Source organism: Branchiostoma lanceolatum, chromosome 12 (assembly GCF_035083965.1).
Source record: "Branchiostoma lanceolatum isolate klBraLanc5 chromosome 12, klBraLanc5.hap2, whole genome shotgun sequence".
In the NCBI taxonomy this organism is placed as follows: Eukaryota; Metazoa; Chordata; class Leptocardii; order Amphioxiformes; family Branchiostomatidae; genus Branchiostoma; species Branchiostoma lanceolatum.
The window spans coordinates 19051284-19075210 of NC_089733.1; the positions used below are offsets into that span (position 1 = coordinate 19051284).

Consider the following 23927-nt stretch of genomic DNA (forward strand, 5'->3'; position numbering starts at 1 on the left):
ATATCTAAATATAGCCGTTATTGTTTAGAAAGTAGAATGTTATTTTCTATTAGTTTCTATAGTTTTTAGTTGACCGTAAAAAACATAATTCTAAGTCATGAAAATAAAGCTTCATGTCAGGATCTGATTGACAATGTCCAACTCCTACGAACACAAGCAGAGAATTTGTGGTCCTTTTGTTTCGGGTTGATGAACGGCCTGATTGTCTGACTATCCGTCCCCGGACGATACCCCGGGAGGAACCAATAGTCTGTTCAACTGATCTGCCTGCTGTGGGTCTCAATGATCCGGGCCACTCCAAATTATTCCTCGGTTCACAGGCACTTTAATGTGAAGATATAGCAAGCAGACATCACAAAGGCAGAGCGAAGACAGGCATTTTTTCTTTTCAAAATGTGACAACCGGGGAATCACATTGCTGTCACAGTGGTTCCTAATGATCTGGTTTGGTTTGATAAAGTTTGAGGGAACCAGCAATCTGAGGCCACACCAAATTATTCCTCGGTTCACAGGCATTTTAATGTGAAAATGTAGCAAGCGGACATCACAAAAGCAGGGGGCAGGGAGGAAAATTATGATCGTATTTACTCCAGAAAACTGAATCTGCCCAGGCTTAAACCTGGTCCTCAGGCTTTGTTTTCACCATGTTTTTCTTGAGTGATAAATGCTGTGAGGGAAGGCGCACCCTGAGGCCACACTGAGTTATTTCCAGACATTTTAATGTCAAAATATAGCAAGCAGACATCACAAATTAAAGCAAAGGGAAGATAGGCGTTTTTCCTTTGTAAAATGTGGCAACCGGGAAATCACACTGCTGTGGTTCCTAATGATACAGGCCACACCAATCAGTTTCCATGCTTCACACACATTCTAATGTTAATACGCTAACATTTCATCATTGCAATTATTTGATCACTTTGCTGAGGCCAGCTTGAACCTTGTTCCCAACGCTAAAATTTCATCATCGCAATTATTTGATCACCTTGTTCCCACCGCTAGAATTAAATACAGTGAACTACTCCCTTCACTAAAAATATTTTAGGCCACCCCAATTTATTTATTTGGTAAACGGACATTTTAAGGTGAAAATGTAGCAAGCAGACATCAGAAAAGCAGAGGTTAGGGAGCAAAGCTTGAGCCTGACTGTATTTACTCCATAAAACTGAGTGCACCAAGGCATGAACCTGGTCCTCAGGCTTTGCTTTCACTGCATGTTTTCTAGATATTAAGCATTTGTTTCTTTTTTTTAATCTGAGAACAAGCCAATCAAACTGCTGTGGTTTTAAATGATCCGGTTTGAAAGAAGGCGACCACACCAATTTATTTCCTTTATTCTCTGACATTTTGGAATAAAAATTCAGATGAAAGCAGAAGGCTGGGAGAAAAACTTGAATCTTATCACATGTACATTCACTCCATGGAACTGTGTCACTGGCACAGCTTTCATATTCTATTTTCATGTTCATAGTACAATTTAGTATTTTTTCTATCAGAGAATCAACAAATAAAATTGGTGCAGCCTATCATTGCCTAATCATTTCTTGAAACTGTGTATCAATGGTACAGCTTTCAGGCTCTGTTTTCAACAGCTAATATTACAATTTAGAATTTTTCTATACCCAAGAGGCAACAACTAATATTGGCCTTGTTTTTAATGATCTGGTATGAGGGGAGGCACTCTGTGTAGTCTATGTTGTCATCCCGGCTTGACTCCGCGCCAGCCTAAATTGATTGCATTGAAAACTGCAAGGGGAGCACAGCATATTCCAGCCCTAAATTTTTAATTAAGATAAATTGAATTTGGACCTGGAATAATCGATCGCTGCAATGAAATTATAAGAGGCGGGCTGGTGTTCAGGGACGGGGCCTCAGCAGCAAATTTGTCATGTCGTAACGCCGGGAACAACTGGCAAGTTGATCCCATGGGGTGGAGGGAAGGCTGCTCTACAATGCAGCACCACAACCTGCTACAGTGGTACATGTTAGGGCTGCTAGGATCACAGTTAGGGGTTCGAATCCCGCAAATTTGTCAGTTGTAACCAAGTTGGTCCTGAGGGAGAGGGAAGGCTGCTCTGCAATGCAGCGCCAGAACCCGCTACAGTAGTGCATGTAAAGGCTGCTAGGATCACCAAAGACAGGCTGAGAAATGGCCTGTGCCCCGTTCTTGGCTGTGTTTCAGCCGGATCAATGCAGTACAATAACACAGAAGGGCAGATCGACAGATTAGACCCCTCTAGTCGACATTACTGGGGATACTGTCTCTCCAAACTGGACATGACCCATAGCAACAGTTAATACTGTCTCTCTGAACTGGACATGACCCATACCAACGGCTAAGACTGTCTCTCCGAACTGGACATGACCCATAGCAACGGCTAAAACTGTCTCTCTGAACTGGACATGACCCATAGCAACGGCTAAGACTGTCTCTCTGAACTTGGCATGACCCATAGCAACAGCTAATATGTACTGTCTCTATGAACAGGACTGACCCATGGCAATGGCAAAGCCTGTCTCTCTGAACTGGAAATGACCCATAGCAACGTCAAAGACAAGAGTATAAGTGTGCACTAGGCTTCAATTATTCAAACAAATAAAACAGAACAAAAAGCATACTAGGCGGAATTTCTGCATACTTTAGATTACAAAGTAGATAATATCCCTTTGAACTTGACATTATCAGGTCCATGTGGACTTGTCTGGCTGAACTTGACTTTCCCAAGTTCATGTAAAGTCCCTTAAACACTTGATATGTCCCTTAAACAACCTTCCCAAAACCCTGTTCATTTTTGCCAGAACTTAATCAAAAGCCTACATAAAAAAAGTCATTTTGTCCCTTAAATTGTAGAGCTTAACCATTTTCCCAGTATATGCAATGCCGGTTTTCATGAATATAAAACGGGGCAGCTGATTTATTGCTTTTTAAGTCAGTGTATTCAAAGAAGAGAGAAGTCGATAAAGCTTTTGTTGCCACCGATCAAAACCGAACTCTGGTCTCCTCCAAAACCCAGTCAAAAACCTGCACCTTATGTTCCTTAAACAGCCTCTCTAAATCCTGTTTATTTCTTCCATAGGTTCACAGTCAGACCTCAAGTGCAGAAGAGCCATTGTACCCATAAATACCCAGAGCTAACCCATTTCCCAGCGTCCGTGATGTCGCTTTACATGGACGTGAATGCTGCGGCTGATTTATCGGTTTTTGAGTCGGCGTATGTAAATTCCCGACATGGATAAACGAATGAAGGCAATTACTAATCAGCAGTGTTTAAAGCCTGCTTTAATGCCGCCGGCTGGGCTGAATACAGGATCGTGGCTGAATGAACGGGGAAACTGGGCTCAGGGAGAAAAACTGTTCATTTCTGACAACATTCTATCAAAAGCCACTTAAAAACAGCTAATTGTCCCTAAATTTGCAGAGCTAAACCATTTTTATAATCAGTATAGTATTTCAAGCCTGCATTTATCCTGCAGGCCAGGCTGTATACATGATCGTGGCTGAGGTAGCGGGGAAGCAGGGATGTGTTTCTGCCTGAAATCTATCAAAAGCCTACTTAATAATATAACAGCTATTTGGCCCTAAATTTGCAGAGCTAAACCATTTTTATAATCAGGATTGTTTTAAAGCCTGCTTTGATGCCAGTGACTGAGCTGAATTCATGATCAAGGCAGTAGCAGAAGGAAGCTTTGGAGGTTAATTTCTGCCAGTTTAATCAAAATACCGGATACTACTACTACTATATTCTATCAACAGCTTCGAAGTTCTTAAAAACAGCTAGGCATTTGTCCCTAAATTTGCAGAGATAAACCATTTTCATTATTACAAGTGTTTAAAGCCTTCCGTAAAGCCTGTGGCTGTGCTGGCTACATGATTAAAGGCAGAAGGAGAAGGAAGCTGGGCTTGGGGAGGTTCATTTCTGCCTGAAATCTATCAAAGGTCTACTTAAATAGCAGGCGTTTGTCCCAAAATTTGCAGAGCTGAACTGTTTTCATTATCAGTACAAAGTGTTAAAAGCCTCTGGCTGAGTTGAATAGTGATTAAGACAGCAGCAGTGGGGAAGTTGAGCTTGGGGAGAGAAAAACGTTCATTTGCCTGAAATCTGTGCAGAATTCCTGATGAAGGCAGCAGCACTGGGAGCGGGGATGGGGAGAGGAACGGGCTGGTTTGGGGCGTGTCATCATCAACAGGCCGCCCCCATCAGCAGATATAAATACGCTGGGGCATAAATCCTTCCGAAAATAATTTCATCAGGTTGGTAGAACATAGAGTATTGGAGATTCTTTTTACACAACCGGTAATTCTCACCTGCTGATGTTTCGGTGTCTGTCAGACACCTTCTTCAGAGCTTCTGACTGGAGTACTGCTTCTGTGATGAACCGAGACGAGGGGGGATACAAGCTCAGCCACGTTTGGGATTACGTTCTCACCGCAAAAGCGCCACATACATCAGCTACTTATAGCGGTGAGAAGCAGTACTCCAGTCAGAAGCTCTGAAGAAGGTGTCTGACAGACACCGAAACGTAGGTGAGAATTACCGGTTGTGTAAAAAGAAGCTCCAATACTTTACGCTGGGGCATAAAATTGCTGAAATTCTATCAAAAGCCTTGAAGTTCTTAAAAGCAGGCAGTTGTCCCAAAATTTGCAGAGCTGAACCATTTTCATTATCAGCACTGGTTTGGGGCGTGTGTCATCATCAACAGGAGGACGCTGTCGGCAGCTATAAAGACTTTGGGGCATAACATCGCCACAATCAACATGCGTCATAAGGAACACACAGTAGCAAGGTTTCATGTATCACAATCAACAAGCGCTAGTTTCAAACAATTGTGTCACAATCAACAAGCAACATGCGTCACAAACGTTGGGGCAAAACATTGTTACAATCAACATGCGTCACGAGGAACACACAGTAGCAGCTTGAAGGTCTCCTGTGTCACAATCAACAAGCGACATACGTCACAAGGAACAACTAGAGGCAAGTTTTCATGTGCCACAATCATCAAGCGCTGCTTTGTAACATGTGTCACAATCAACATTAGCCACATGCCTCACGAACGTTGGGGCAAAACATTGCTACAATCAACAAGCCACATGCGTCACAAGGAACACACAGTAGCAAGGTTCATGTGTCACAATCAACATGCCACACATACATCATAAAGAACAAATAGAAGCATTAACGTTGGTTTGTAACATGCGTCTCAATCAACAAGAGCTGGTTTGTAACGTGTGTCACGCTGAACAAATTGAGGTAAGTTATAGAGAGGCAGCGGGAAGCAGAGATGGTGGTGAGAAGTGGGAAGGTTTGGGCCGTGTGTCATCATCTACTTAACGGGCTTCAGCAGTGAGACATGCGCCGGGGCTACCATGTGTCACAATCAGCAACCAACATGCGTCAGAATAAACAAATAGCAGCGTTAACATTGGTTTGTATCATGTTTCGCAATCAACAAGGCTGGTTTGTTACATGCGTCACAAAGAAGCGTTTATGTTGATTTTTAAAATGCGTCACAGTCAACGAGTGTTGGATTTGTTACATGTGTCAGAATGAACAAATAGAATCGTCAACGTTGGTTTGTAAAATGCATCACAATCAACAATGGGAAGGTAACTTGTAAAGGTGCTTAGACATCTGTTTTGCTCTCCCTTTCACATTGCCATGAACCTGAATAAAGCATTAAAGCAACAATGCGTCAAAAATAACAAATAGAGGCATTAAAGTTGGTTCGCAACATGCGTCACAACCTACAAGAACCCAGTTTCATCAGTCACAAAGTATGTTTAACTTATTACACCATCTGTCACAATGGAGTGTCTGAGAACCAAGGTAATAACTTGTAGCGGCCGCACGGTAGAGTTTACATGGCTACAATCTGCAGGAAATTGCCACAACACTAATCCAGAAATAGCAACATCACAAGGAAGCTGCAACAACTCGACTGGTGAAAATGGGGCAGCGCGAGAACCGCCCGCCAAGCTTGAGCGAATCTGAGCAACAATTTCATCCTCACTCCAGACGTGAACTGCGCGCACTGTTGCCATGGCAACACGTATCCCCGAGTTGTTTGATCTCTCAGCTCGAATTTCAAGTCGCTGAAGCATGGAGAAACAAGGATGGCGGAAATTTTCTGCCGGTTATGTTACAGGCACGAGCCGCACTCGCTGGGAATGTTAAACACTGAACAGCCATCACTATGCATAAAGGGCTGGAAACGCTGTAGGTATTATGTAACTTAGAGTTTGTACTTTTGCACCCAAAATCAGAGTTGTAGTTTACTGTGAGTGCATATGTGCATACGGGCATACATGCATACGTGCATACGTGCACCTAGAAATAGTTCCGTCCTGCGGGTCGCCATGGAGACTCAGCTTCCGAACCTGTTACTGGAGGGCCTGCATGGGGGGGTCCCGACAACGCTCTATGCTAAATTCGGAGGGCCGGCTACGTAATACGCTAAATTCAGAAAGCCTCCGTATGGTCTACCCTAAATTCAGAAATCCCCCCTACGCTCTATGCTAAATTATGGAGTGGTCAGCAACGCTCTACGTAAAATCAAAACGACCGATTACGCTCTACGTAAAATTAAAACGACCGATTACGCTCTACGTAAAAGGGGCATGCAGGCCCTCTTACTGATGTGCAGAAAACCCTTCCCCAAACTCAACATGACGTGTGTGTGAAATCCTATTCTTTACCTTGTCACAGGATTTACGGGGAACTTTCACGTCAACTATGTCTGACTGAGTGTGCTCCTGGTTATATTACATTGTAATACCCTCATCATAAAATTATGGATTTATAAATAAGTCCATGGCTCTTAAAAAAAGAAGTTCATGAATTCTTTCCAAATCTAAGACATTGCCACCTCACATCTTGCTTCATCACATCATGAGTCGAGACCTGTTTGAAGCTAACCAAGACACCCTGGACTGGCTGCAGGTTTGGCAACAGCACGACAAGATATGAAGATATCTTCCTTCAGTCCTTTACAATGTGGGCTTCTTGCAATAAACTTTACGTCATCTGAACGAGTGTGCCTCTGGTTATATTTCATATCATTACATTGTAATACCCTCATCATAACATTATTATGGATCTATTAACAAGTCCATGGCTTTAAAAAAAAGAAGTTCTGGAATTCTTTCCAAATCTAAGACATTGCCACATCTTGCTTCATCACATCTTGCTTCATCACATCACAAGTCTAGACCTGTTTGAAGCTAGCCAAGAAGTCCTGAACTGGCTGCAGGTTTGGCAACAGCACGACAAGATATGATGATGGTAATCTTCCTTCAGTCCTTTACAATGTGGGCTTCATACACTAAACTTTACGTCACCTAAAATGGGCGTGATTCTGGTTATATCATAAATCATATATGTACATAAAAGATTGCGTTGTTATTAGAAGAATAAAGAACCCCACGATTTAAGCCCCTCCACTTTGTAACATGATATGACAGATTTGCCTTTATTGCTTAAGATTTATAAGGATTTTAAGATTTATTTTGCATTCCTATTTTGTAGTTTAGGTGACGGTACGAAAGTTGCTGTATTTTTTCTTGTGTCAATAAAGGTTATCGATATCGTAATGGCTCTGTCATCGTCATAACATTGAACTTCATAGTCACAGCCAGATATGGCACTAAAAACAAGAATGAGGTTCCACAATTCTTTCCAAATCGAACATGTTACGTCCAAATCACATCTTCCTTCAATCCCTTACAGTGCAGACTTCTTTCCTTCAGGAGTTAAGATCACAGTCTTACGTAGACTTCAGGTATAAATGGCAGAATCTTAAGAAATCCTGAAGTCTCAGACTGACCCTTCAGCGGGTCAACATGACCCATGAACATAAATCTGTCCCAGTAAAAATATTCTGAGCTGCGGCGGTAAAAACATTCCATATTCCCCGGACCTCACTCTGTGTTTTTATGTATCTTTCATGCTGATGTTCAGCGTTGATGGGCAGATGAAGTTGGGTTGTTATCTTTGCTACAGTAAAAATCTCCATACAAACTGTATCATAATTCTTTTTTATTGGTGACTGTGTGGCCTACTGTCTATAACAGCAGGCAAAAAACTTCATGTTGTTTGAATGCACAAAGTACTCGTGATACAAACAGAGTTTGCTGTGGTCGTCTGATGGACAGGAATTATGATAAAGTTGTTATATTTGCAACAGTGAAGATCTCTTCGCAGACTGTTTCACGTCACAATTTCTAGTAACATAGCAACAGTGTGTACAGTTCACGTTTGGAGCAGAGGTAAAACATTCCATATTCCCAGGACTTCACTCGGGTTTTTATGTTTAATTTATTAATAAGTGTCTTTCATGCTGATGTTCAGCGTTGCCAGCTGATGGGCAGATGAACTTGGGTTGTTATCTTTGCTGCAGTAAAAATATCCATACAAACTGTATCATAATTCTTTTTTTATTGGTGACTGTGTGGCCTACTGTCTACTGTCTATAGCAGCAGGCAAAAAAACTTCATGCTGTTTAAACGCACAGAGCAGTCTATATAGAGTCAACAGAGTTCGCTGTGGTCATAAATTATGATAAAGTTGTTTGCAACAGTGAAGATCTCTACGCAGACTGCATCACATCACAATTTCTAGTAACATAGCAACAGTGTGCACAGTTCACGTTTGGAGCAGGGGTAAAAACATTCCATATTCCCAGGACTTCACTCTGTGTTTTTATGTATCTTTCATGCTGATGTTCAGTGTTGCCGCCTGATGGGCAGATGAAGTTGGGTTGTTATCTTTGCTGCAGTAAAAATCTCCATACAAACTGTATCATAATTCTTTTTTTATTGGAGAGCGCTTGCCCCACTGTCTATAGCAGCAGTCCAAAAAACTTCATGCTGTTTATTAAATGCACAGAGCACTCGTGATAGAGTTTGCTACATAGTCATCTGATGGGCAGGAATTATGATCATAATTCTTTTTTTATTGGTGTTTGTGTGGCCTACTGTCTAGCAGTTACTGTAGTCCAACACTTCATGTTGTTTAAATGCACAGAGCACAAACAGAGTTTGCTGTGGTTGTCTGATGGACAGGAATAGTGATAAAGTATTACTGTTATTATCTTAGTTTGCAACAGTAAAAATCACTATGGAAACTGTATCATAATTCTTTTCTTTATTTGAGTGCCCTTGGACTACTGTCTATATAGCATCAGCCCAACACGCTTCATGTTGTTGAAATGCACAGAGCACAAACAGAGTTTGCTGTGGTTGTCTGATGGACAGGAATCGCGATAAAGCATTACTGTTATTATCTCTGCAACTGTTAAAATCTCCATTCAAACTGTGTCATAATTCTTTTCTTTATCGGAGTGTGTTTGGACTACTGTCTATAGCATCAGCCCAACACACGTCATGTTGTTTGAATGCACAGAGTTTGCTGGTTGTCTGATGGGCAGGAATTATGATCGAGCAGTTGTTATCGCAGCAGTAAAGATCTCTGCGCAAACTGTGTCACAAATTCTTTATTGCTGAGAGTGTCGCCTACTGTTCAGTAACATAGCAACAGTGCGCACAGTTCACATTCCAAGTAGGGGTAAAACCATTCTATATTCCCAGGACTTCACTCCTGGTTTTTATTGTACTTTTTATTCTGATGTGCTCAGTGCTGAATTCTGATGGACAGAATTATAGATAATTTAAAAGCAGCAGTTATCTCAGAGTCTGCAACAGTAAAAATTTACAGACTGTATCAAAATCTTCTTGTTGGTGTGTGTGTGTGGCCAACTGTTCATATGGGTTGCAGAATCATGACTTAATTAACAGGGTTACTTCTGCGACTACAGCTAGGAACAAGAGGAGCAAAGTGTCGAAGGCTAAACAAGTCTAGGAGGAGGTCCCTCACATGTGCAGGGTCTGAGGAGACTCTAACGTGGAGTCATTAGCTGCACAAATCAGGAGTCAGGAGATTCAAACAGTCATCAGTTCTCCATGGTTATGGCCAGGAAACCCACACAGAGTCATTACTACTCAACATTAGCTCTGAGTCAGCAGCTACATGGTACGGCCAGGGAAACCACACTCCGAGTCATTACAGTACATGTAGGTGTGCTTGGGGGGCATCAGGGAACTTAACACATTGATCGCCACATGTTTATTTTTGTTTAATGATTTCAGTGTTATTGTTTGACAAATTGATTTGTTTCTGTATGTATTCCTATGTTTAATAATTATTTCATGTTATGACCTTTATTTATTATCTGTACCCCTATGGGCTCGCTTGGAAATCAGCCTTATTTTGGCTGAAGAGACTAACCATATGTTTTAAGATGAATGAATAAATAAGTACATGTAAAAGTATGAGAGGCCAGGAATCCCATGCACATGAAGTCATTACTTTGAGCAACAATGTACCTGTATACATATAGCTATAGTCAGGAAAACCACTCATTACTACTAGCAAGCTTCAATGTCACATGTACATGTTTGTGTGTGAGGCTACCAAAACCACAGAGGGATAATTACTACTAACAATGTTATGATGAAGAAGAAGAACTTTATTGCACGGCAATTGTACACGGTAAAATGTATGGCAACAGCTATTAACCATAATGCTACCTATAGCTATGAGGCCAGGAAAACCACACCAAGGCCACCTGTCACAACCGCAAGCCGCAGGGTCAAATGTACGTGTGTGTGTATGTATAAGAGGCCAGGAAAGTCACATGGAGTCATTATAAGTCCATGTACCTATGAGAGGTGTGTGTGTTTGTGTACCTATGAGAGGCCAGGGAACCACAGAGTCTGATTACCAATGCACCCTGGCACAACTGCAAGCTTCAGGGTCAAATGTACATGTGTGTGTGTGTGTATAAGAGGCCAGGAAAGCCACATGGAGTCATTATAAGTGCATGTACCTATGAGAGGTGCGTGTGTTTGTGTACCTATGAGAGGCCAGGGAACCACAGAGGCTGATTACGGAGGCACCCTGGCACAACCGCAAGCTTCGAGGTCAGGCCGGGGGCAGGGAGCTAAGTGGGGAGGGCTGGAGGTGAAACACAGGCAGTCAGGGAGACAACTCCCTCATGTTTAAACTCGATCAGGAACCACTGCTAAACATTCCATAGACTTACAGCTACAGACTATCAGCAACAGCAAACCAGACATAGACTTACTGCAGCCTGATGCAGAGTCAGTTAGAGGAGACAACTCCCTCATGTTTAAACTCGATCAGTAACCACTGCTAATCATTCCACAGACTTACTGCTACAGACTATCGGGAACAGCAAACTTGCTTACTGCAGCCTGGCATAGTCAGTCAGGGGGGACAACCCCCTCATGTCTGGACTTCAACAGCAAGCACTGGGAAACTTGCCTTGGACTTGCTGCAGCTACAGAATACTGTATCAAGAAAAGAAATAGACTAACTGCAGCCGAGGTCTAAATGCTACAGGCTATCCATTCATCTGGGTATGTTTCTAAAAGCAAAATGTATGTATCTGCATCTGTACTTGACTGCGATAGACTTTGAGTGTGACATCCCATGCTTTCTGTGCCTCTGTGTGAGAAGAATACTGCAGGAGCACACAGTAACACCGGTCTACCACAAGATATTTTACTTCATAGGAGAGGCAAGCACAAGATGGCATCAGAACAATGCAATAAAACACAGCGAGATAGCATCAGAACTGCTTTTACACTCACCCACGGTTACAGAGATGAAATAAATCTCCTTATTTATTCATAGTCCTGGCCATGACCTCAGCAGCGGGTTCAAGGTTAAGACAAGACAAAGATCTTAAGTCGTCTTGCAGAGACGGTTGTAAGATCAGCGAGGGATAGAAGAAGATCTACATCTTATTCCCCCACAGGTAATTCTACCTCAAGTAACCTTAAAGCATCTTAAGATCAGCAAACGCAGACAGATATCGTCTTGTTCCAGCAAGATGCATCTGCCGATCTCTGAGATACTGGCGCGGCTCTTTAAGGAGCAGCCAGCTGTGAAGGAGTCTGTCTTACATTACAGATGACTGCTTCTTAAATATCCTCAAGATCTTCAGATGCACGCCACATATGGCTGCACCTTAAGGAACCAAATCAGCTTCTTAAAGATTATCAGATGGACACGAGAAGAAGACTTGTTTCTCCCCGGCTGGTTGCATCTGAGTCTTAGTTTGTGATGACGTAGATTACCATACAGCACGTACATCACAGGTTACAACAAATGGACCAAAACCACACGCAGCCTTTCATTCTATAGGCAGGTTTTATTTGTGATGTATAAAGATATCTTTATGGATTCATTAGGAGGTAGAATTCACTCATATAATCTGTTTTTTCCTTCATGACCTCAAAGAAAAGGGGCCAATTTGAGCTTCTTATGAATAAACAAAGACAGAAAACAACCCTCGCATGATTTGGTCTGCAGAGTTCCTCGTGTGCAAACGAAGAGAATTTGTCTGCAACTGGTTCAAGAATTGATCAGAAACACAGAGAAAATGGCTGACAAAATGGAGGCTGTTTGATTTTGTCTGCAAATCGCAGGGTTTAAGTGTGATTAAGTCGTCCAATCTGCAGAGGCCAGACGGAAAACCTCCTGCTGCTGTCAGGCCTGATGTGGTCAATAATGGCTCCAGTTAGCAGCCTCCAAACCGTCTGCTCCAGCTGTCAATCAAACTCTCAACTAACAGGGCGTGACCTCTGAACCATGATGTGGTCAATAATGGCTCCAGTTAGCAGCCTCCAAACCGTCTGCTCGAGCTGTCAATCAAAGTCTTAATAGTGCGTGACCTCTGAACCAACCTACCGTCTGCTCGAGCTGTCAATCAAAGTCTCAACAGGGCGTGACCTCTGAACCCTCCAAACAAACCTACCGTCTAACTCAATTCTGACCAATGAATATCATAAAACTTATTTCTGACCAATCACCTTCTTGGAACTCAATTCTTACCAAACAGCATCATGGAACATGATTCTGACCAATCAGCATCACGGAACATAATTCTGACCAATCAGCATCACGGAACATAATTCTGACCAATCAGCAACACGGAACATAATTCTGACCAATAAGCATCATGGAACACAATTCTGACCAATCAGCATCAAGGAACACACTTCTGACCAATCAGCATCATGGAACACAATTCTGTCCAATGACCATCACGGAACACAATTCTGACCAATCAGCATCAAGGAACACACTTCTGACCAATCAGCATCATGGAACACAATTCTGTCCAATGACCATCACGGAACACGATTCTGACCAATCAGCATCATGGAACACAATTCTCACCAATCACCATCATAAAACACAATTCTGTCCAATCAATTTCATGGAACACTATTCTAACCAATCATTACCATGGAACACAATTCTGACCAATCACCATTATGGAAAATTATTCTGACCAATCAGTATCATGGAAAACAGTTCTGGCCAATCATCATCATGGAACACTCGTGACAAATCACAGCATCATTGTCCCTTGCGATGTACTGACCAATCACAAACATCGGTGCACCTGTGAACCTCTAGAATATACTGAGCCAATCAGACGGAAGCATCACAATCTTCAGCGCTCAGCTTTGCTTTTTCTAAAGGCTTTGTCAGAATCTGTTATCAGAGATACAATGGCATCAGAACTATTGATTTTGGGTGTCCCCATAACTCCGACATGAACGTCAGTTATTCTCTGTCTGTAAGCACCTTCATCACTCCTGCAGACACACCATAAATAAGGCTTTATTCACCTGCCACTTACGGCGGTAATCCAGCTCACTTAAGACAAATGGTAATGAATTTGCTGCTTTGTTTTTATGGCTGGAAGAGCCCTGGGGAGCTGGATTGTACCCTGAAGCACCATTATCTGAGCTATCCAGCTCGCAGTGTGACAGTTGTGGCGGCTCTGCTCACAGAGCCGGGTTTCTGAGTTATCCAGCTCGCAGTGTGACAGTTGTGGTGACTCTGCTCACAGAGCCGTGTTTCTGAGTCTCTCAGCTCGCAGTGTGACAGTTGTGGTGACTATGCTCGCAGTCAAGCTGTGTTTCTGAGTCTCTCAGCTCGCAGTGTGACAGTTGTGGTGACTCTCCGTGCAGTCCAACAGCGGCAGTTGAGAGTCGCTCCACGTTTCGCGCGTAATCATGATGGAATGCCGGACGCAAAAGTGGGTTTAAGGATCGAATAAGCCCCTGCGGACCAGCGACCCCCGATGACTCTGGGATTTTATTAACAGGAATGGATCCGAGATCGACTCGGATTAGGACCTCGCTTTGGCAATCATTATGTGCGAAGGTTATTCAAATTTCCAACCAGCTTGCGCTGTTTTTTTTTTTAATGATGAATGAAGACCTTTATTGATCATTCATTCATTCATTCATTCATTCATTATAATGATGTCCCCTTGGACACATCAATGTTGAAGGGGCCACTCAATTATCTCAGAAATGGAAGAGATAATAAAAGCAATACATGTAATCAAGAACACATGATATGTTGCAGATTTCTCCCAGTATCAGTGAGCAGTGGCATACATGTCCAACATGAGACACTATGGTAGCAGGGTTACCATGGGAACTGGGTTGCCATGGTAATGGGTTCACCATGGAAACGGAGTCAGCAACTTGTAGTTGTGACTACAGCTAGAGAAAACATTGATTTTGAGTGAGATGTTTTTTGGTTTGTGAAGCTCACAACAACTGCTGAAAGTCGCAGCACTGATGAAAGCAACTGCCAACGTCTTGGACACTCCTTCCTCCTTTGGCTTGTCTTTAGTCTGCCATGATTAAGATGACAATCTGGGCTCCTTACTTCATACGGCTCGTTTTAAGCATGATTAAGATGATGAGGCCACAGGTCGGTACTAACGACTTTGCCCCTAATTTGGGGCTCCAGAAGTGATCCTGACAAACGAGGACTTGTCAGGACAACCCGATCAACCAAGTTAACAAAGTGTTTGGCCTAACTGTAACCTGAGAACCCAGAACTGCCTTGTTTTGGCCTAACTGCGTAGTTAATGCCAGAACTGCAGGCATCACGGCCAGTAATCCCTCGCTGATTTGTGAAGGAAGGTGGGAGGGGAGAATTCGTCACACTTGGTTCTGTCTGATCTAAATTCATGCTAAACAAGAAATCCGTCAGGCTGCCACCTGATGTACAACAACTAAACACTTGATTCATTTACTTAAACTTTACTTATACGGGGAAAAATACACTCAGTCAGACTGCCTCCAGATGTACAACAACTGAACACCAGTCAGGTACAGCAGTCAGGTACACCAGCTAAACAACCCGTCCGTCAGGCAAGTCTGGGCTGACTGTCAGTCCTGACGTACAGCAGTAATCAGACACCGACCGGTTTCTTTCCTACAGGAGAAAACGCTTCAGGCTTCCCTGGAGAGACTCACAGAAGTCTGATCTCCCCCCATTCATTCCTAAACAACTCACACATATCAAACTGAGAACGCCTTTTGATATAGAATTCATATTTTCAACACATGCAGATGAGATGGCTCCGTACTGGTGATGAGAACCATCACCCATCTCCATGGTGACCCATCTTCATGGTAACCCATCTTCATGGTGACCCGTATCCATTGAGACACATCTCCATGGTGACCCATCTTCATGGTGATCCATCTCCATGGTGACCCGTATCCATGGAGACACATCTTCATGGTGATCCATCTCCATAGTGACAATCTCCATGGTGGCCCATCTTCATGGTGATCCAACTCCATGGTGACCCATCTCCATGCCAACCCATCCCCATGGTGATACATCTACATGGTGCCCATCTTCATCATGAACCATCTCCATAGCGACCATCCCTTTCATCCTGAGCCTCCAAACATGATTGTGAAGAAATGAGGAGCTGCTGAGTTCATCATGTTTGTCCAGCCTCCAGCAGGCCAGGGAGAACAGAAGACAGTACCATGGCAACCTATCTCCATGGTAACCCATCTCCATAGCGACCAGCCATGATTGCACAGAGATGAGGAGCTGCTGAGTTCATCAAGTTTGTCCAGCCTCCGGTGGTCCAGGGAGAGGAGACGGCACCATGGCAACCTATCTCCATGGTAACCCATCTCCATAGCGACCAGCCATGATTGCGCAGAGATGAGGAGCTGCTGAGTTCATCAAGTTTGTCCAGCCTCCGGTGGTCCAGGGAGAGGAGACGGCACTCGGCAATCATCCGACTTAAGACCACCGTCACGACTCTTACCCTGCGGACCAAACGTCTTAATTCTAACCTCAGTCTGGGCACGTCTTACACACTTCCCCGCAGGGCAGCAAATGTCTCAACATTCTGAGCAAATGTCTCTGCAAATGTCTTTAAGTTTTGACAGTCCAAACATGTCTTCTGCCCTGTCTCACCGGGGCTGCTGGCACAGGCAAATCTAACTTCTAATAGTCTTGGCAAATGTCTCTGCAAAGGTCTTAGTTCAAACAACATCGTGGGAAATGTCCCTACAAATGTCTTAGTTTTAACAACATCGTAGGGCAATGTCTTTGCGAATGTCTTATAATAGTTTGTTTTAACAACCTTCCGGGGAAATGTCTTGGCAAATGTCTTAGAATGATTTGTTTTAACAACAAACTGGGGCAATCTACTGGAAATGCCCTAATTCTGACTTGAGTCTTGGTACATTTAATTCTGCCTTGAGTCGTCTCAGCTCTGTCCTGAGTCTGAGCACGACTCCGGACCCCCCTGAATGGCAGCAAAAGCAGGGAAATGTCTTAGTTTCAACTCAAGTCGTCTTAACTCTGTCTTGAGTCTCCAGAACCCCTCCCGAATGGCAGCAAGACGAGGGAAATGTCTTAGCAAATGTCTTAAATCTGACTGGAGTCGTCTTGAGTCTGAGCAGGTCTCCGGCCCCCCCTGAATGGCAGCAATACAGTCAAGGGATATGTCTTGGCAAATATCTTTAGTTCTGACTCAAGTCGTCTCAGCTCTGTCTTGAGGACCCCCCTTAATGGCACCAACACAAGGCAAATGTCCTAGCAAATGTCTTAAATCTGACTGGAGACGTCTTGAGTCTGCGCACGTCTGCCGCCCCCCCGAGTGGAGGCTACACGAGGGAAATCAGAGCCGCCAGTCGCGGCGCGTCCCAGGCAGGAGTTTATTACATACATTAAACTGCACTTATTTCTGACAGCAGCCTTCTTAAAGCTCACGGTCGGAGGAACCTCGGGAGACAAGCTACAAAAAGGGAGAGTTTCCTTTCACTTTCGCTGGTCCTTTCATCTCAAATGTTGCCTGCCAATCTATTTTCCTGGGTCTCAGACATCTTAAGGTAGAATCTAAGAAAGAGGACAGGAGCGATCTTACGACTCTCACGTTCAAGAGACAAACGACAAAAACGAAGATTTCCTTTCACTTTCGATGCTACTTTCACTTTCTACTTTGTTAGTGGTATCATTTTGTATTTGCATGATTACAATGATTTGTATGTATAATTTCATTTTGGGCAGAAGCCGGAAAAAGGATTAATTCTGTTCTCTCCTGTGTATTGTATTATGACCAAGTTGAAACAAATAAGACAAATAACTTGTTTGTACACCTGCTCTAGTCGTTTTACTGGGTTGTTTTTTTTTGCTTTATTTTCGATTCTAGTTATTGTTGTTATTTGTTATGTTGTTTACCTTATTTTTGTATGTAAGAAGACAGGGCTGGGATATTAAAGCAATACTACTTTTAGCCCGATCCTCTTTTTAGGGACCAACCATGAAGATCAATGTTTTTCCTAATAGAATTTAGTTTCCTGGAAGTGTACTTCTCAGGGGCCAACAATGAAGATCAATGTTTTTCCTAATAGAATTTAGTTTCCTGGAAGTGTACTTTTCAGGGGCCAACCATGAAAATCAATGTTTTTCCTAATAGAATAAGTTTCCTGGAAGTGCACTTCTCAGGGACCAACCATGAAGATCTGTGTATTTCCTAGTAGATGTGAATAAAATAAACCCCCGCCGCTCCCCCAAGCAGCGCGGCTGACCTTGAACTGTTTATTCCTGCTGAAGTAATTTTCCTCCCAGCCTATAATTTCTGCATCTTCAAAAATTCCGATGCTGCGTCGGGGGCCATTTTACGCCTCAAGACTCGTTATCAGAATTACAGTTCCTTAAGAAACGTCTTAATGGGGAAGATAAAGCTGCAGGGAGTCGAGGAGAGTCGGGAAAACTAAGGACCATGATTCTTAACAAGAAAACAAATCTGCCCGGCTCCAAGTTTATTTCTAAAATCAGAAAACAAACGAGCTAAACGAACAAATTGACTCTAATCATCAAAAGCATTTCCGCAGATTAAGATATAAATAAGCCCCACCAATCTTTACAAGAAAACAAATTTGGGTGCCAACTTTATTCCTAAAACTATTTATACAAACAAATTGAGTCTAACTATCACCAGACTTTCTGTGCTTCTTGCAAATTATGATTATTATGATGCAAACACTGCCAGGCAGCAAAAATACACTGCATAGGAACTGGCTTAATTTTGTAAATCACATATCAACACATTTACAGATCTGGGCTCCAACATTATTCCTAAAAGTAGAAAACAAACGAGCTAAACAAACAAATTGACTCTAATCATCCCCAGACTTTCTGCAGATTATGATATAAACATCATCAGTCAGTGGAAAATACACTGCATAGGAACTCGCTTAATTTCTAAAACACAATTACACAGTCACGAATACACAACGGCATTTCCTGTTTTAATAAAGCTGAAAATTAACACAGAGATCACAAATTAATTACCAGCAGTCAAGGTTTAACGAGCTCCCATTAGAACTATTGTATATAAACAGGGCTGGCGACATCAGACCTATCCGCTCGTTAGTGCAGACGGCGCTCGTTAAGGTAAACGACACGGTTCCAAGTGTTGCTCATCAGGTATCATGTTTCAGAGATGAGGCTGACACCAATAAAAGTGAAAGTGGAGAGATTCGTAGCGAGGTGCCGTCGTGGCGTAATTGGTGCTCGATCAGTAATTACTGGGGGGAAGTGATTACTGTGACTCGGGATGATGAACCATTCATCATACAGCATCCCCATCCTCATCACCACTTTCACTTTCACAACATCCCCATCCTCATCACCACTTTCACTTTCACAACCTCACCATCCTCATTACCACTTTCACTTTCAAAACCTCACCATCCTCATCACCACTTTCACTTTCACAACATCCCCATCCTCATCACCACTTTCACTTTCACATCACCACTTTCACTCACAGGGGAGAAACCAGGAGGAAAAAACTGCACCTAAACTGTGGGAAGTGATTACTGTGACTGGAGATGATGGACCATTTATCATACAACATCCCCATCCTCATCACCACTTTCACTTTCACATCACACTTTCACTCACACGGGGAAAAACCAGGAGGAAAAAACTGCACCTAAACTGTGGGAAGTGATTGCTGTGACATCGGCTGATGAACAACAACATTACATGAAGAATCTCACCATCATACACTCACAACATCCCGCATCGTCATCACCAGAAATCAGAAGGACAAAAACGTTCATAATATCACATGAAGACAGAATATCACGCGATCATCACGCGAAGAGAATATCACGATGAATAAACTCAAGTTGAGGCAGATTCTCACAATCTCTCAGACTGTCAGTCAGCTTGAACAGGGAAAGTGTCTCAACATCACAGAGAGACAAAATGAGGAGGACAAAAATTCTACTATCATGGTGGGAAATAGAGACTAGCTTATAAAACAGCAGTTATCATAGTCGCTCTAGAATAAAGTCAATTTCAACATTTTCTCCCTGAGCCTATGTTTCATGTATGTAGCTAATGGGGGAAATAAAAGTACTGTCTGTATCCAATTATCCAAGCCCTCAATTTTCATCATTCTTGACTTGCTGCATTTTTGCTCAGAAATGGCCTTGACTTCCCATTCTGGTGCGTCTTGCAAGACGGGACATGTATCACTTTCACTTTTTCTCCCCATTACTCCACGACCCTCGACTTCCCCCGTCTCCACTGACTGATGTGCGATGGTGACGGATTTCCCGCCGACTCAGCACCATCATCCTCCGAGGGACTGTCGCTTCTGTCACTTTCACTGCCACTTTCACTCTCACTTCTGTCACAGGCCTTAATTGAAAAGAAGATTTGCAGAGTTTTTTCTTAAAGCGGTCCGATTGTCTTCTCTGGCGGAAACCGAACTCTGGGTGTGTCACCTGAAACTCGCACTGGTGCCTAACCCTGAAACTCGCACTGGTGCCTAACCCTGAAACTCGCACTGGTGCCTAACCCTGAAACTCGCACTTGTGCCTAACCCTGAAACCCGCACTGGTGCCTAACCCTGAAACTCGCACTGGTGCCTAACCCTGAAACTCGCACTGGTGCCTAACCCTGAAACTCGCACTGGTGCCTAACCCTGAAACTCGCACTGGTGCCTAACCCTGAAACTCGCACTGGTGCCTAACCCTGAAACCCGCACTGGTGCCTAACCCTGAAACTCGCACTGGTGCCTAACCCAACACTGGAACACCTGACGGTAGACTGGAAAACTTTCACTTTCTTCCTTTTATACAACTTAATCTATTTCAATGTTCTGTTCATTCTAGTTACGCTGTAGAAGAGTGATGGATGTCACTCAAAACGTCCAGAAGTAATCTCTATATCTTATCCAGTTGTAGGGATTGGAATTGTATTTGTCATTGTTAACCTGGATGTCCAACCTTCATAAACATTTTATGCAAAAATGTTCATGTGATGATTTTTAAAGAAAAATTCCCAAAAAGACCAAATAGGCAGCCAACGAGTGTCCCTGTTTCCTTTGGATGCTTCTGCTGGGCAAAGTGGTTAACACTGAAGCTGGTGTGTTACGCCGAAGGGCGGTTATACCGGCTATACACATGCAAATACAGAACACATCCAATGTATTCTGTCCCTCGTTGCCATGGCAACATCACCTTGACATTTGGCAGGTGAGGATGACTGTTTGGGCGCGGGGCCAGCGGTGGCAGACGGGCGCAGTCTGGGTCACCCTCTGTCTGGTCGGGTTTCACTTTCCTTTTCACTCTCACTTTCACTGAGCAGACAGGCTGGGAGACTACAGGAGGGGACACAGGCACAAACGTCTTCTGGTACTGGTTTCACTTTCCACTTTCACTTTCACTGAGCTTACAGGCTGGATATACAGGGGAGACTACATATAAAGGAGGGGACACTCAGACACCCTCTGTCTGATCTGGTTTCACTTTTCACTTTCACTTTTCACTTTCACTTCCACTTTTCAATTTTCACTTTCACTTTCACTGAGTGGACAGGCTGAACAACACTACAGGCTAGACTACGGGACAGACTGCCTTAGACCATCAAACAACTCCGTTGTACTGGTTGTACCGTTGTACAGCGCTATCAGGCCACAGTACAGCATTATATGTGTCACATGTTTATATTCGCCATGTACTGTAAGTGGCACAGATTGAAAACATGACTCTGAAAGTGCAGACTGGCAGACCAAGGTACAATGAACACAATCCTAGATACATACATGTGTCACATATTCTCCATGTATTGCGAGTGGCACAGATTGAAAACCTGTGTAGAGCATGTTTGAAACAGCGACCTCACAGACCAAAGAGCAGTGGAAACAATCCTAGATACCCACGCTTGCTGTATTGTTAGTGGCACAGATTGAAAACCTGCATTTGACAGTGCGACCTGACAGAAAGTGGAATCCGCATCCCAGATGTCAGCTGCTTCTATGGAGTCCCAACAGACAGAAGGGAGGTCAGCGTCTGCCTGGTTCCAGTTTGGGGGGTTGCTGTCGGCTGTAATTCTATCCCTCCTTTTTGCCTGTCATGTTAGGTTTGCCAATATGTTTTGTATGATGTATGTACATTTTGTATGTACATATTTGCACTGACTAAAGTTTCGAAATAAATGTATTCCAGTTGTCACAGATTGAAGATGTTTGTAGCACATGTTTGTAAGTTTGACCTGACAGAGAATCGGGTGCTCCTGGGAGTCCAGAGAGACAGGAGAGGTCAGCGTCCGTCTATTCCGGTTTGGGGGAAGGATGGGCTGTAATTCTATCCCTCCTTTCTGCCCGTCATGTTAGGTTTGCAAAATTTAATATATTTCGTATAATGTATGTATATTTTGTATGTCAAATTTTCACTGACAAAATCTTTTAAAAAAGTATTACAGGTGTCACAGATTGAAGACGTGTGTAGCACATGTTTGGAAGTTTGACCTGACAGAGAGTCTGATACTCCTCTGGAGTCCCGACAGACAGAAGAGGTCAGCGGATGTCTGTTCCAGTTTGGGGGAACGCCGGCTGCCAGCCGAAGACAGATCGGCCTGTTACGGGGAGTGAACTTGAATCTGACCTCTGACATTTGCGGGTAAGTGAGACAAACAGCCTGCCAGTTGGCGCGGAAGTTTGGGCGGGTAAAGAGTCGGGGAGTAATAGGCTGGAAGTGGCGATGTTAGTTAAAATCCTCCCACACCATAATTGATGTATAGGGCGGTGCCCATCTCCGTTTCATAGCCCTGGGGCCACACTGTGGTGCAATCAAGTAATTTGAACCAGATGTGGCAGAGTAGCAGAGGCGCAGACCACTACACCACAGGGACACCCCGGAAGTGGCGATGTGGGGGAGGTTATTCCTCCAACAAAGATGACAATTTAGCACTGGAATAGATGGAAATATTGTATCGTCGCTGGAATTATCTCGAAAGTGTTGGGTTTCCTGCATATGATACCTGAATTCTAAATAAACACTCTGTTAACTGTTGGAAGTGGCTATCTGGTGCAGGTTATTCCTACCACAAAGACGACAATTTAGCACTGGTACTGGAATAGATGGAAATATTGTACTGTCGCTGAAATTATCTTGGAAGTGTTGGAATCTCTGCAAACCGTTATATACCTGAAGTCTAAATAAACACTCTATTAACTGTTTAATCATGTGCTAAAACCCACCCAGCTGTCCGGGAGGTTGGGGAGTAAAGGGATCGGTGTAAGTGGTGTAGCAAAATTTCATCAACAATACCCGGAAAGCCGATGTGGACGAGACAAGGTGAGGGTTTTGTGAATGAAAGTATAACTGTTCAATGTCTGACAAATACTAATTGTCTCATGGTTTGGACATAGCAAAACTTACATGTAGTCTATACTAACCAAATTAGGATCTAGACATCTACAGGCCCACACACATAGAGGCCCAACGGCATCATCGTCACAAATTTTACTGCTGCAACGAACTTGACCTTCTGAACTGTCCAGTGCACATAAAACAACTTTTATCACCCACCTAGTAGACTTGAACTTGGACAGAATCAGTAAGTTTCTCACAGATTCACAGACAGGTACAGTGTAGCTTTTCCCGGCTTAGTAATTAATAAACTTAAAATATTAATGACACTAATGTCACTAATGAGAGTTTCATAGTTTGTGTTTTTACTTCAGGCATATGAAGCTCAAACAAGACAAGCGCGCTTTGTTATGTACAACGCAGCTATACCGAGCTCCCCTTAGTAATCCATAAACCTCCTAATTATGGGTATTTTTACTATGGGAGAGTCATTCTAAAACAAGAGAAGGATGGTTATTTAAGCATGTTAAAAGTTTTGCTAGAATAAGGCAAAGGGCTGTTATTTAACCATGTTAAAATTTTGTACTGCCATTATTAATAATAGTTTTGCTGGAACAAACTAACGGGTCATTCAAGCCACAGTATTTTGCAATTATGTGATTACAGTGTTCTTATTTAAGAGGTTCTTATCTAAGAATGTTAAAACTATACTATTTTGCACTGCAATTACAGTGTTGGTGGAACAAAGCAAGAGGTTGTTATCTAAGCATGTTTTAACAATGCTAACAATGTTCTAACAATAGAACAATGTTTTAAGAATAGAGTTTTAAAAAACTCTAACATTTGGCACTGCAATGATATTTCTTTCTTATCTTCAGAT

At 43.0% G+C, this 23927-nt stretch overlaps 1 protein-coding gene across 2 annotated transcripts in view; it reads right to left on the reverse strand.

Moving 5' to 3' along the window:
* LOC136446582 (acid-sensing ion channel 1C-like) overlaps positions 1-23927 on the reverse strand; it is a 396318-nt gene that overhangs the window by 135636 nt on the left and 236755 nt on the right. The window lies entirely within an intron of this gene.